The sequence below is a fragment of the Zeugodacus cucurbitae genome, chromosome 6 (assembly GCF_028554725.1).
Source record: "Zeugodacus cucurbitae isolate PBARC_wt_2022May chromosome 6, idZeuCucr1.2, whole genome shotgun sequence".
In the NCBI taxonomy this organism is placed as follows: Eukaryota; Metazoa; Arthropoda; class Insecta; order Diptera; family Tephritidae; genus Zeugodacus; species Zeugodacus cucurbitae.
The window spans coordinates 60,562,675-60,576,962 of NC_071671.1; the positions used below are offsets into that span (position 1 = coordinate 60,562,675).

The 14,288-nt window shown below is 36.4% G+C and overlaps 1 protein-coding gene across 1 annotated transcript in view; it reads left to right on the forward strand.

Annotated features, from left to right (window-relative positions):
- The window catches only part of LOC105218653 (kelch-like protein 17), a 52,301-nt gene that overhangs the window by 17,797 nt on the left and 20,216 nt on the right, over positions 1 to 14,288 (forward strand). The gene's annotated exons all lie outside the window — the stretch shown is intronic.

Consider the following 14,288-nt stretch of genomic DNA (forward strand, 5'->3'; position numbering starts at 1 on the left):
CAGTTTTAAAGAGAAGAGAAAAGTTGAAAATTTATGGAGCATATTTATTAGTGCGGAAAAAATAAGTTTAGGGAAAGGTTTGAAATTAAAATATATTATTTACAGTTATTAAATGCTACAAAAGTGAAATAAAGTTCCGATTTTTGCTCGATTTGTTTCTTTCCCTACCCTTCCTTCGCTTCAGTAGTGGCATCACTATGGAACTTCTTCTTGTCTATATTAAAGTGTGATCTAGTGATGATACAATCATAATATAATAGTATGAAGTATTATTTTATGAAGCTAGAAAGTTCATACTTCCAAAAACTAATTGAGTCCCGTTCAGTTCTAAAAGTGATAATCTCATTGGTAGCTTCAAGAGGCTATCTAATTTTGATGGTTGCTCAAGATAATGTGAAATCCTTTCGGGAATTAAAAATTTTCTATGAACGCAGAGTCGCACCAGTTCACTTCCGAAACCATGAGGGACACTGTGAAAAATTTGTACTGAAATGTATTGGATAAGCTTTTATCGTGTAAAATTTTATATCTTTCATCTTTCTTGTCGAACGAAAACAAAGGGTTTTTCAAAAGGGACGCTTCAGTAAGGTTTGTCGTTTCATGGAAAGATATACGATCCAACAACGACTGGAAATTATTAAAATTTACTACCGAAATTCGGAGTCAGTGGTCTCAACTTTAAGAGCGCTACATCAAATTTATGGTCGTCATAATCGCCCTGTCAGATCCACAATTGAATCCACAGGCATAGTACAAAATGTTCCCGTACCAGTGAGATAAAAAATTGACCGTAGTGTCGAGAATATTGCTGCCGCTGGCGGATCAATTGAGAAAGATCCAAATCAGTCTCTTGAAAATTATTAAGATTTTCATCGAAAGATCATCGTCAGCAATGAGGAAATCGCTACCGCTTAATGATAACCGTTATTTTTGGCCCGAATTGGTTGATATGGACTTGGACAATATGTGATTCCAACAGGACGGCGCGAAGGTCCCCAACTATTTATTAAAAACCAAGTTTGGTGAATGTGTTATCTCACGAAATGGCCCAGTCAATTGACTGTCTAGGTCATACGATCTGACGCCGTTAGACTATTTCCTGTGGGGCTAAATCAAGTCTATGGTCTATGCCAGAACGTCAGCGACGATTTATGAACTTCGTACGAATATCGAACGTGAAATTGCAGTAGTATCCGTCGATTTATGCTTGAAAACCTTCGAATATTGGGTTCAGCGTATGGACATCTACAAGCGTGCCGTCGTGGCCATGCAAAAGAAATCGAGTTCCTACAAAGAGACGCTAATCTTAAGTTTTTTTTATTTTAAAAAGATGTTACAGCTTAAGTGTTCTGAATTCGATCGGTAATTACGAATTCAAGCTTCTATAAATATATTATCTTCGTCCAAAAACAGTCGGCTAAAAGTAGGTGTATAAACATAAAATTAATATTTGATTCCATATAAAATAGCCACCTTGCAAAGACGATATATTTTGTCTTAAAAAATTGTTGTCTACTGATAAAAAATCATCTGATAGCAGTTTCTCAAATACACAGCACTTAATTAAATAACGAAGTACAAGGCCATAACTTATAATTTTTCTCTCAATCCATTACCGCCCCTTCGTTTTCATTAACTTCTAGCAGAAATTTTGCACATCAGTAGTCAAAGCCTTTGTTGTTTTTCAGCCCAAAAAGACCTTCAAAATTTCGCAAAATGCTCACGTCATCGTCGCATCAAACTAAAAGCTAACTACACTTTATTGTTGTTGTAGTTGTTAATCATTAACCCATTTTAATGTTTGTCTAGCAGTTTTTTTTATTGTTTTGTTGCTGGTTTTACACGCGCTTGCTAGTGACACCAGCAACTATTTTAGTTGCCACCCTCCGAAATGATGCGTTGCTCAGCAAAGGCAGAGGCGTTGATGTGACAGTGACACTGACACTTTGTCCGCTTGACACCAATTAAAATATCAAATCACTGAGACGAAGTGTGCGAAACGAACGCTGGCAAGTGGCTAATTCGAGGTTCTCCTCTACATATGTATGCGCGCATTGCTTGCAACAAATTCAAGAGTAAACTTAATGAAAATTATGCTTTTTTAAATGGAATTAAGAAAATCTTTGACCCGCAAATTAGATGGCTGGAGAAATATACAGATGTACTATATATGTATGTATGTATATGAATAGAATATTTCAGCTTTCTTGTTTGTTTCTCATGTGCCATAGATTGCTTGAAGCATACAAATTACTATAATTTCTTAATTAACTCTTGTGGGTGTTCATTACTAATTATCAGCGATACATATTCTACTCTACTATTATCGCATTGCATGTATTTTTTGGCTTACTTTGTAGCTTATATTACTTGAGTTGCTTTTCGCAAGAATCTGTTTAATGATACACCCTTTAATGTTTATAGCTTCTGTCATTGTTGTTTGTGCAACTTTTATGTTGCAATTCGACCGCATGTTGACACTTATTGTCATATAGTAGATATGTAATCTCTGTACTGATATATGTACATATGTACGTGATTTGTTGGGGATCACATTAGTCAAATGAACGCACGATTCACCGACTGTCTGTTTACCAAATGAAATTGAGAAGACCGCATATTAAGTAGTGAGTTTCGAAACCTTCTAGAGTGGTAGAAGATTTCAATTAAAATAAACTACAAATTTCTTGTTTTGATAGCGGTAAATAAAGATTCTGAGATTTCTGAGAATGAATCTCATTATGTTGTGTTTGTTCTAAAACACGTTTCGAACATAAAAAATGTTTTTTTTTTAACACAAGTACTAAAGGGTGTTCCATTTCGAGGTTCTCCACTTTTTTTAATTTAATGGGGAATGTTTATTATCATTTGAAAGAACATTCTTTGGTATTTATTTTTTAAAGATTATCTCTTACAAATGTTTGTCGCGGCTACCTCTCAGATTGTTCATCTGTTGAGTCCAATTTTCGATGACTCGTTCGAGCATTTCGACTTGTAACTGGCGATTGACACAAGTGATGTATTGCTCCAAGGCCTGAATCGAAGCGGTATTGTTCGCATACATTTTAAACTACACATCTCCCCTCAGCAATCTAACGGTGTGATATGACACGGTCTTGGTGGCCAATCGACCGGCCCAAACATGAAATTATCTGCTCACCGAAGTGTCCTCTCATTGATTGATGCGAAGTGTAGGTTTTTGTTGAAACCAAATGTCGCCGAGATCACGAGTTTCAATTTCAGACATCAAAAAATCGGTTATCATTTCGTGATAACGGTTGCCATTGACGTCCCACAAGCCACATCAAACCGTTGTTTTTTCTGGATGAATTCTGACAGCTCTTGGATCTCTGCATATTACTCTTCATCCCAAATGCGACAATTTCGCTTGTTTAATAGAATTTGACCCGAAAACATTGGATCTTCTTGGAACGTTTTTAAAGCCCTTAGAGCGAAGCGATGTTGGTTGCGAAGTTCAAGTGGCTTCAGTTCTTGCACAAGCTATATTTTGTACGCTATCAATTTAAGATCTCAAAATAAAATGCGTATAGTCGTTCCATAAGTCAGTCCGAGTTGCAGCGAACGACGCCGAATCGACTCTCCACGGTCCACGTATCACTCTCAGCTACGGCTGATATATTTTGATGTAACAGGTCCACAGCAGGTAGGAGGTGGACAGCAGAGGTATATATATATATACTGCCGATATTCCAAACAATGGATAATCGATAGTCTTTTCGATCACTATCGAAACAAGTAATATTGATCAACTCTAAGTTAATGATATCAATTGTTTGTCAAACTTAATAGGAACTGGACAAATATAGGTTATGTATTCCAAACTATCGTTGTTAACATTTGAAGTCTGTCATTATAGCCTAATTACAAAAAATAAAGTAAGGGATGAGTTGAGACCAATATAGTTTCGATTCATACCCTTCAAACATTCCTTTTGTTGTTTTTCTGTCAAAAAAGTTTACAAATAATTTCCAAATCAATCTCAAGGTTTTGAGAAACTTTACTCTACTCTTAGAGATAATACCTTATTACGCATACAAAAATAGGGTTTATCACCACTTAAAATTGATGTCAACACATTTTTCATACTCATTTTTTTAGTACAACGCATTTATAAACAACCACAAAATATTCGTTCAAATCCACCGTTGCCAATGTTGCATGATGTCATGCCACATTTCACATTTTCATTGTGCTCTCAAGCACCAATACCACTTAGCAAATTCGTCAACAACACAATAACAACAACTACAAAGTAAAAATAAAAAACTAAAACGACCTCGAGAACGCATTTACTACAATGTCCTTGCAACGACTTGCACTTCCTGTTGCTGCCACATCACGACGATTGTTGTTGTTGCTAATATCAAGCGTTTGTTTTGTGGCACAATGTTGCAATGTAAATAGAAAACAAGTATGCTCGAGGCTTATGCGGCTGCAAAGTTTAATGTTTGCACGCTAGTAATACGCGCATATTAGATGGGGTTTACTTTAAGCATGATGTGCACTTTTTAGTGCCTCCCTTTGTATATTGGATATTGAACCATTTTCTTTACTGCTCGGTTTGTGGCACACTAATGCATGCCGCTTGTCTTGAAATGCGTCCATAAAAAGTGCATTATTCAATCGTAAAATCGCAGTTAATGTCTTCTTTTGCTTATGCGGCAGCGTTTGAGCTGTTGAGTATTAATTTCAGGCGCCTCTAAGTATGCTATACCGGTTATAGGAATTTTGGAATATGGAGAGTGCGAATTTTTAGTATTACAAGATGAGGCAGTAAGAAGGCGCATAATTGCAAAATAGCTCATATAAGACGAGCTAGCATCGGCTTACAATCAAGATTCCGATTCGATATCCGATTATTTAAAATTCGGGTGTGGAAAGAGCCCATACCATGATAAATATCATGTTAGAGGAAGAGAGATAGTGACTTGCAAGGGAATAGGGAAATGTTTGATATCCTGTATCCAAGGTCAATATTCTCTCTAAATTTCTTTAAGATATCTGAGAGATATATCAATATAATCAATGAAGAATTATCAATTGGTTCTGAGGTCTTCATGTTGTTATATAGAAAATAGGCGAGGTTGTTAACCGATTTCGGCCGGGTGTCAAGGTACCAAATTTTATTGAAATTGGTCGAGTAGTTTCTGAGATATGGTCCAAAAGTGGGCGACGTTACGCCCGTTTTCCATTTTTTGCGCCGATCTGAGTTCAGCTTTTCTCTTTTTTACTGAGTTAAGGCACTTTTACGAGATGTATACAAAAAACTTATTAGGGGCGGAACCACTTTTTCCCAAAACAAATTTATCGAAATATGCTCTTCACCTGTGCTAAATTTATAGCTTTATTTATGGCTTAGTATAGCTCTTTATAGCTTTTCGGTTAACGCCATTTTGTGGGCGTGGCAATAGTCATATGTCGCCTAATTGCAATAGCAACATTCCCACGGCGGGAGCAGAAAACTTAACCACTGTTTGAGCACCTTGCATTAATATGGACTTAGTATATTATTAACACTGTCACCTTATAGTGTAAAGTAAATAATTTAATTTAATTTGCATTTAAATATTCTCCAAACCTAAATCATCTTGGGGCAAATGTATACATATTTATTTACAAAAGAGTTCCACATTTGCATTCGAACTTTTATTTGATATTTTCTTTTTTTTTCACATTTTTGCAAATTTAATTTACTACCAAGCAGCATGAAATCAAGATAAAAACAAAAAAAGAACACACAAAAGAAGTAAACTAAACTTTACAACTCAACGTAAATGCACTGTTGACCTATTTGCTCGTGTGCCACATGCGGCGTTATAGTATGCGGCATGCAATTGTCCTCCTTTTAGCCGTGTACAGCTTTGCCATTCAACGAAGTGCACTCGCATGCGCCAAATGCATTTGGAACGCAACATTTACGGTTATAGAAACACAGACACACACACACATGAATAATTTTATTCACTATTTGCACAAATACGCACTTGGCTTACAAAAGCAACAAAAACATGAATGGCGAATGGAGAGAGTGAAATGCGGCGGAATAATGCACTATAGAGGGCGCGGGACAATGAAATAGGTCAAGCGTATAAATGCTTGGAGGGCTGCAATGCAGCATAAATGGCTTGCTTTTTTCGTGGAGGAAAGGGTTGCTTGTTAAACTAGTTGCTTGCATTGTTGTTATTGTTAGTTGCAATTTAATTATGTTGCTTTGTTGAACGGCAGTTACTGCGGATGAGAGAGTTATTTAATGTACATTGTAAGAGTGCAATAAGAATGGTTTGTTGACTAAAGAGATAAGGATTATGAAGGCGTTATTAAAAATTGAAATTATATTTGCTTATAAAGATTTGAAATTAAGTTCATTGAATTAATCAAAAGCAAAAAATCTTCGACAATAAGTCAAATCGCAATGTGGAATTATTATTAATAATTAATTGGTTTGAGTATTTTCTAAAAAATTTCTGAATCTTTTTATATTTTTGAGATACAAATTTAAATAAAATCAATCGATGGCTGCGGAAAACTCTAAGCAGCACATACTTCCAATCTTTTACTGAAACCGATCCAACTTTCTCTGGTATCCGTAAATTCCGTTCGCTAAAATAGAGCCCAGAACCTTCCTGTCGCAGCAACAACCCATAAAAGGAATACCTTCGGAGCCAAGTCTCCAGATGACTTGCTCAAGCCCAGCATTGCCGATTAGAATCTTTTCTTTTTAAGTTATGTTGGAACTATCGATCATTATTCTCCGAGCTGATTCCGAGTCGATTTTATTGTACCTTTTGGAGGGAAAAATAATTCAGACAGATAATGGATCCGTTTCCGATCTGTTTTTCGAAGTCTTCATGAAGATTTAAAGTATAGTTAATATTGTGGGATGTGTTCAAAAAATAACGGGAATTTTAAATTTTTTTTCAAAAAAATCGAAAGCTTCAGTTATTTTTGTAAAACACCTCATATATCTATAATTAGATTGTTTACGATGAATTTAATTCTGCCCTCTTCCACGACCTCTTGTCTACTTCAACGATAGTTTGCATTTCTGTGATTGGTTGCTTTTATGGATTCAAGCGACATGATTTCCTTCGGACCCCTTACACGGTTATTCCAAAAATTTGATCGGAGGTAGGAATATGGTCAGATAACATAAAAATCAACTGACCTGGAACGAAATTCGCTAAACCGTTATTTAATGACATTAAAGGAAGCTAAGAAACAAGACAAGACGAAGAAATATCTCCTGTCATCAAACAAACCGTCAGAGCAATCGCGTCTTGGTTCCCACGTCACTGTTGACAGTCATAACTTTGAAAACGTAGATAGTTTCGTCTACTTGGGAACCAGCGTTAATAACAACACCAACAATGTCAGCCTCGAAATCCCACTCAAAATCACTCTTGACCACAGGTGCTACTTTGGGCTGAGTAAGCAATTGAAAAGTAAAGTCCTCTCTCGACGAACAAAAACCAAACTCTACAAGTCCCTCATTATTCCCGTCCTAATGTATAGCACAGAAGCGTAGAAGATGTCAACATTCGATGAGACGACTCTTGGTATTTTCGAGAGAAAGGTTTTGCGGAAGATTTATGGTGTTCTGAACATTAGCAACGGCGAATATCGCAGACGATGAAACAATGAGCTGTACGATTTATACGACGACATTAACATAGTTCAGCGAATAAAAAGACAGCGGCTACGCTGACTAGGTCACGTTGTATGAATGGATGAAAACTCGCCAGCTCTGAAAGTGTTCCCGCTGGAGCCGCGGAAGAGGACGACCTCCGCTCCGTTGGAAAGACCAAGTTGGTGTTTCCAATTTGCGTCAAAAAGCAAAATGGAAGAGTGAGTGGCGCGCTCTGGTGCATTCGGCTATAATCGCTCAAAGCGGTTCCTACGCCAAATATATATATTTCAGAAGCATTCAAAGTATTAATCAAGCCTTTCCCCAAACCTTTGATTGTTGGGTCTTTTATGCATAAAAACGTTACCCAATCTCTATTTTCGTTCAAATTTACAACTTTAACTACTTTCGATTACATTTACTTATGTCTTTAATTTACAAATTAAATGTTACCCTAATTATTCGTCGCCTACTTGTCCGTTAGCCATTTAAGTCGTGCTTCTCGCTCACCACGCTGCGCCAAAAAACACTTCACTGCTACTGTTAACCAAATTTGTAACAGCCAACGAGTTCAATACACCACCAACTAACAGCAAAACAACGAAAACAACAACAACTACCGCCAACAATATGTACAATGCCCACTACCCACTACCTTGTCTAATAGTCGTGACGGCGCGGCGTGACGTTGTTGGCCAGCAAGCATATTTCGTATGCCACCAATGTAGGCGCCATAGACACGATGAATATGTATTTTACATTTGCCAACAACAACAAGTCACAACAATTCGCACATGACAATAACAGCAACAACAGCGTAGTAAGAATATAAACATAAAGAAAAATAAATTGTCAGAAAGCGAAAATTCAGTAAAATAGTTGAGTGAAAACAAAAGCGTGTTAAATCGTCGAAAAATGCTGGTCAAATAACTGCTTTTGCTGACTGTCATTGAAATTATATTTGCTTATAAAGATTTGAAATTAAGTTCATTGAATTAATCAAAAGCAAAAAATCTTCGACAATAAGTCAAATCGCAATGTGGAATTATTATTAATAATTAATTGGTTTGAGTATTTTCTAAAAAATTTCTGAATCTTTTTATATTTTTGAGATACAAATTTAAATAAAATCAATCGATGGCTGCGGAAAACTCTAAGCAGCACATACTTCCAATCTTTTACTGAAACCGATCCAACTTTCTCTGGTATCCGTAAATTCCGTTCGCTAAAATAGAGCCCAGAACCTTCCTGTCGCAGCAACAACCCATAAAAGGAATACCTTCGGAGCCAAGTCTCCAGATGACTTGCTCAAGCCCAGCATTGCCGATTAGAATCTTTTCTTTTTAAGTTATGTTGGAACTATCGATCATTATTCTCCGAGCTGATTCCGAGTCGATTTTATTGTACCTTTTGGAGGGAAAAATAATTCAGACAGATAATGGATCCGTTTCCGATCTGTTTTTCGAAGTCTTCATGAAGATTTAAAGTATAGTTAATATTGTGGGATGTGTTCAAAAAATAACGGGAATTTTAAATTTTTTTTCAAAAAAATCGAAAGCTTCAGTTATTTTTGTAAAACACCTCATATATCTATAATTAGATTGTTTACGATGAATTTAATTCTGCCCTCTTCCACGACCTCTTGTCTACTTCAACGATAGTTTGCATTTCTGTGATTGGTTGCTTTTATGGATTCAAGCGACATGATTTCCTTCGGACCCCTTACACGGTTATTCCAAAAATTTGATCGGAGGTAGGAATATGGTCAGATAACATAAAAATCAACTGACCTGGAACGAAATTCGCTAAACCGTTATTTAATGACATTAAAGGAAGCTAAGAAACAAGACAAGACGAAGAAATATCTCCTGTCATCAAACAAACCGTCAGAGCAATCGCGTCTTGGTTCCCACGTCACTGTTGACAGTCATAACTTTGAAAACGTAGATAGTTTCGTCTACTTGGGAACCAGCATTAACAACACCAACAATGTCAGACTCGAAATCCAACGCATAATCACTCTTGATCACAGGTGCTACTTTGGACTGAGTAGGCAATTAAAAAGTAAAGTCCTCTCTCGACGAACAACTCGTCTCTCGAGACGACTCTTGGGGTTTTCGAGAGAAAGGTTTTGCGCAAGATTTATGGTCCTCTAAACATTGGCAACGGCGAATACCGCAGATGATGGAACGATGAGCTGTATGATTTATAAGCCGACATTGACATAGTTCAGCGAATTAAAAGACAGCGGCTACGCTGACTAGGCCATGTTGTATGAATGGATGAAAACTCGCCAGCTCTGAAAGTGTTCCCGCTAGAGCCGCGGAAGAGGACGACCTCCGCTCCATTGGAAAGACCAAGATGGTGTTTCCAAATTGCGTCAAAAAGCAAAATGGGAGAGTGAGTGGCGCGCTCTGGTGGATTCGGCTATAATCACTCAAAGCGGTTCCTACGCCAAGTATACACATATATTTAAGAAACATACAAAGTATTAATCAAGCCTTTCCTCAAACCTTTGATTGTTGGGTCTTTTATGCATAAAAACGTTACCCAATCTCTATTTTCGTTCAAATTTACAACTTTAACTACTTTGGAATACATTTACTTATGTCTTTAATTTACAAATTAAATATTACGCTAATTATTCGTCGCCTACTTGCCCGTTAGCCATTTAAGTCGTGCTTCTTGCTCACCACGCGGCGAAAAAAACACTTAACTGCTACTGTTAACCAAATTTGTAACAGCCAACGAGTTCAATACACCACCAACTAACAGCAAAACAACGAAAACAACAACAACTACCGCCAACAATATGTACAATGCCCACTACCCACTACCTTGTCTAATAGTCGTGACGCCGCGGCGTGACGTTGTTGGCCAGCAAGCATATTTCGTATGCCACCAATGTAGGCGTCATAGACACGATGAATATGTATTTTACATTTGCCAACAACAACAAGTCACAACAATTCGCACATGACAATAACAGCAACAACAGCGTAGTAAGAATATAAACATAAAGAAAAATAAATTGTCAGAAAGCGAAAACTCAGTAAAATAGTTGAGTGAAAACAAAAGCGTGTTAAATCGTCGAAAAATGCTGGTCAAATAACTGCTTTTGCTGACTGTCATTGCTGTTGTTGTTTCGCTTTAATTTGCTTTGCGCTTTAAGCGTTGCGTTAAAAGCCAACTGAGCGACAATGCTAAAAGCTATAAATAATGTGTCGAGTACTCACAAACCAATATATAAACTTTATGTATATGTATGTATCATTGAGTTGTGAGTATGTAGAATAGACATATGCAAAATAAAGAAACGCAAAAAAAAACAAATACAAAAGTCCAGTTAAACACCACTCAGCACTTGGTAGCGTACTTGTGTCTCTACAAGTTGGACGACAGCCCAACAAACCCGACCAGTCCAGCAGACATATCAACAGGCTGACAGCCAGCCAAGCATGGCATAGTACAAGCGCTGCCCCCATTTCCGTTATATATACCGTGCATGTACCTATAGATAGTGCTTGCAAACCTTTTTGCGCTAATTTATGTCGGAACCGCCGGAATGGGTGTTGCTGCTGCTGGCGAGGGTGTCGGTTGATTTGTTGTGTTTCGCTGACTTGTCCGGCTTTATACCTGTTGCCGGCTAATATGCGAGTACCTACTCGTGTTTTCGCTTTTGGAGCACTCATTGGCAGTAAATTGAATTCGGAACATTTTGTTGTTGTTCTTTTGATATTCGATGCTATCTTTGCAGGGCTTCGCACAGTAATGCTGGAATTAGTAGGGTTTAAAATGGGAAATAAATGGGGAAAATTGTAAATGAGGGTGCGAGAAGAATTAGAATGTAACGTAAGTCCGTGTTTTCTCTTGTTCGGTTCTATCACATTACACGCCTCGAAGAATGTACACTTTTTCTAGCCTCTTTCGAAATTTCCACAGTTCTTGCATTCGATATGAATATTCGACTATGTTCTGCATTTCGTAAGAAATTCGGAACTGGAATAGATTATTTAAATATGCTTGAAGTTCTGAACTAGACCACGCCCACTTTTAAATAAAATACTATATTTTCGAAAACGCTAGACCAAATTTAAAACAATTGGATGCATTGTATATATGTATCTTGAAATGTCTATGTTACATTTGGGAAATGGGCGTAATCGGTTCACTTCTCATATAAGAAATATTAAATTTCGCATTCTTTAACAACACAGGGTGCAATCTATTAAGATATCACGATAAAATATTGGACAAATAGAGCTTCGAGATGTGACCCTTACGATCTAAAATTGGTCTATAATTTGACTACAGTTTTTCAAGCTCCCAGATACCGAATATGAGAACCTCAATTTCTACCGTTGACTTTGTATCAAAAATATCAGTCAATATGAAAGATAATGTGGACTGGTGTTTAAAATTTATAAAATCGGTATAGTAGGCCCAGGCCTAAAATAAAGAATTTCAAGCTTTCAGTTGACTTTATATCGTATATATCAACCAATGTGTGCATCAACAATTAAACATATTTTAGTTTAATACGAAAAAGTAAATAATTTTTTTTTCAATAGGTGGCAACCCTATTTAATAAGTTGTTTTTATTAACGATTTTCAAATTTTCTTTCTGAAAGCTTGAATAACCGATCTTATATATTGCATGCATTTTGATAAAAAAAATGTCAGTTTAAATTGGATAGTTGGCAACCCTGTTTCCAAATAGATATGTTTTGGACATTTTTGAGAATATGAAGTTCAAGACGAATATATTTTCTTTAAGATTTTAAAATTTAATGCAAATTCATTTCATTATTTTTATATTTCTTACTTTTTTGCACTTTCTTAAGGTCAAGTCCATAACTGAAAATCCAATCAAATTGCATTGAAATTCAACTTTCGCCACTTTCGTTGCAACTGCCGTCAATCAGAGCCAAAAATTAACTTGTAGACGCGCAAGTTGCAGACATATTAGACAATTTATCAAGCCCACGTGCCATAACCGACAATAACGGTATAGCAGGCAAACAAAGTCAAAGTGCAGTTACGTGCAACCAGCAGACAAATAGACTTTGGAAACCATACACGCACACAAACACACACATTTACATACATTTGCAGACATGCATTCGCTTTGGAAAGCACGAGCAAGTCCATTTCTATATCTATATAAGTGTAAACATATGTGTGAATATACATATTTATGTCTGCCACAGCCGCCTATTTGTCTAGCGGCAAGACATTCACTTCGAGCACATGCAGACGCACCTATTGAAAAGTATGTGTATATACATAGACATGCGTCTGGCCACTTTGCAACGTATGCAAAAAAGCAACAAAAAAATATTTTTTTTTAATTTTCTTTTATTTTGTTTTCCTTCATTTAATTGCAATTGCAAAATTTGCTGTATTTTCACTTTGCCAACTCATATATATATATATATTTATTTGCATGAAAACGCACGCATTGAATGCGAAAAAGCGTCAAACAACAACAACAACCAATGTTTATTGCAAACGTACGACCCACCCGACACACTGTGCCACATTCGGCGGCATAAAGCGGCAACAGCAAATTGCTTTAACAGTCAACCGTCAAGCTACAAATAACATGAGTTCATATACATATACATATATATGTATATATATGTATAACTGTATGTATATTTAGTGCCATCACGGTTATAGAAAATGTGCGATGTTTCTGTTGTTGTTGCAAGCGCTTTGAGTGCAACTTTTTGTTGTAGCGTCAGCTTTGTTGCACCTTCACTGCAACTTAAATATTTACAAAGCGCTTGTAAAAGCAAGAGCTACTACATGTGTGTCAACACGCATTAAACGCACCAATAATGCGCTTTAATTACGCTGCAGAAATTTAATTAACTCGCAAACTCAGCATTTAATCGCTGGCATGAAGCGTCTGTGTACATTGTGTTTGTATGTGGGTGAGTGTGCTGAAGAACGCATAATTTATGCAGTTACAGAAATGCCAGCTTCAATGGCTTCAATGGCAATGGTGTGATATGCGTTGTTGTTGTTGTTTTTTTTTCATATATATTTTTGATGATAAAATTAAAATTATGTAAATTTTTAAATATTTTCTAAAACACTGAATTTCTTCTATGATCTTCCAGGTATTGTTGTAAAAAACCTTAATTCGAGTAAAATAATGAGGCTAGGTAAAATAGATTCAAGAACATAAAATCATCTTTTGATATGCACTATATTCCTATAATTAAAAACTAGCGAACTAACACTTACAGGAATGTTCTCAGTTTTGGGTACAGTACTATTAAAAATTAGCGGAGACAAATTTATTTAGTTATGCTGAATTTCACTTCAAAAACCTGTCATAATTTAGTACAGAACCTTTGCGACTGGCTTAAAAGACTATTAAAACATGGAAGATATTTCAATAAATTGGTGGAGTATTAAAGGTCTCCCTCATATCAGAGGATGATACATAAACTAGAGATATTTTTGAAAATATTCACACAATACATGAGAGCTTTTTTCCTTATCGGGCCTTGAAAACTTATAGTCCTATTCCGATGACTTTTAGAAGAGCCATGCCACACTATAAATGCAGTATTTATATAAAGTTCGGTTCCGATATCTTCACTAGTGCTTACTTTATATATTGTAAAGT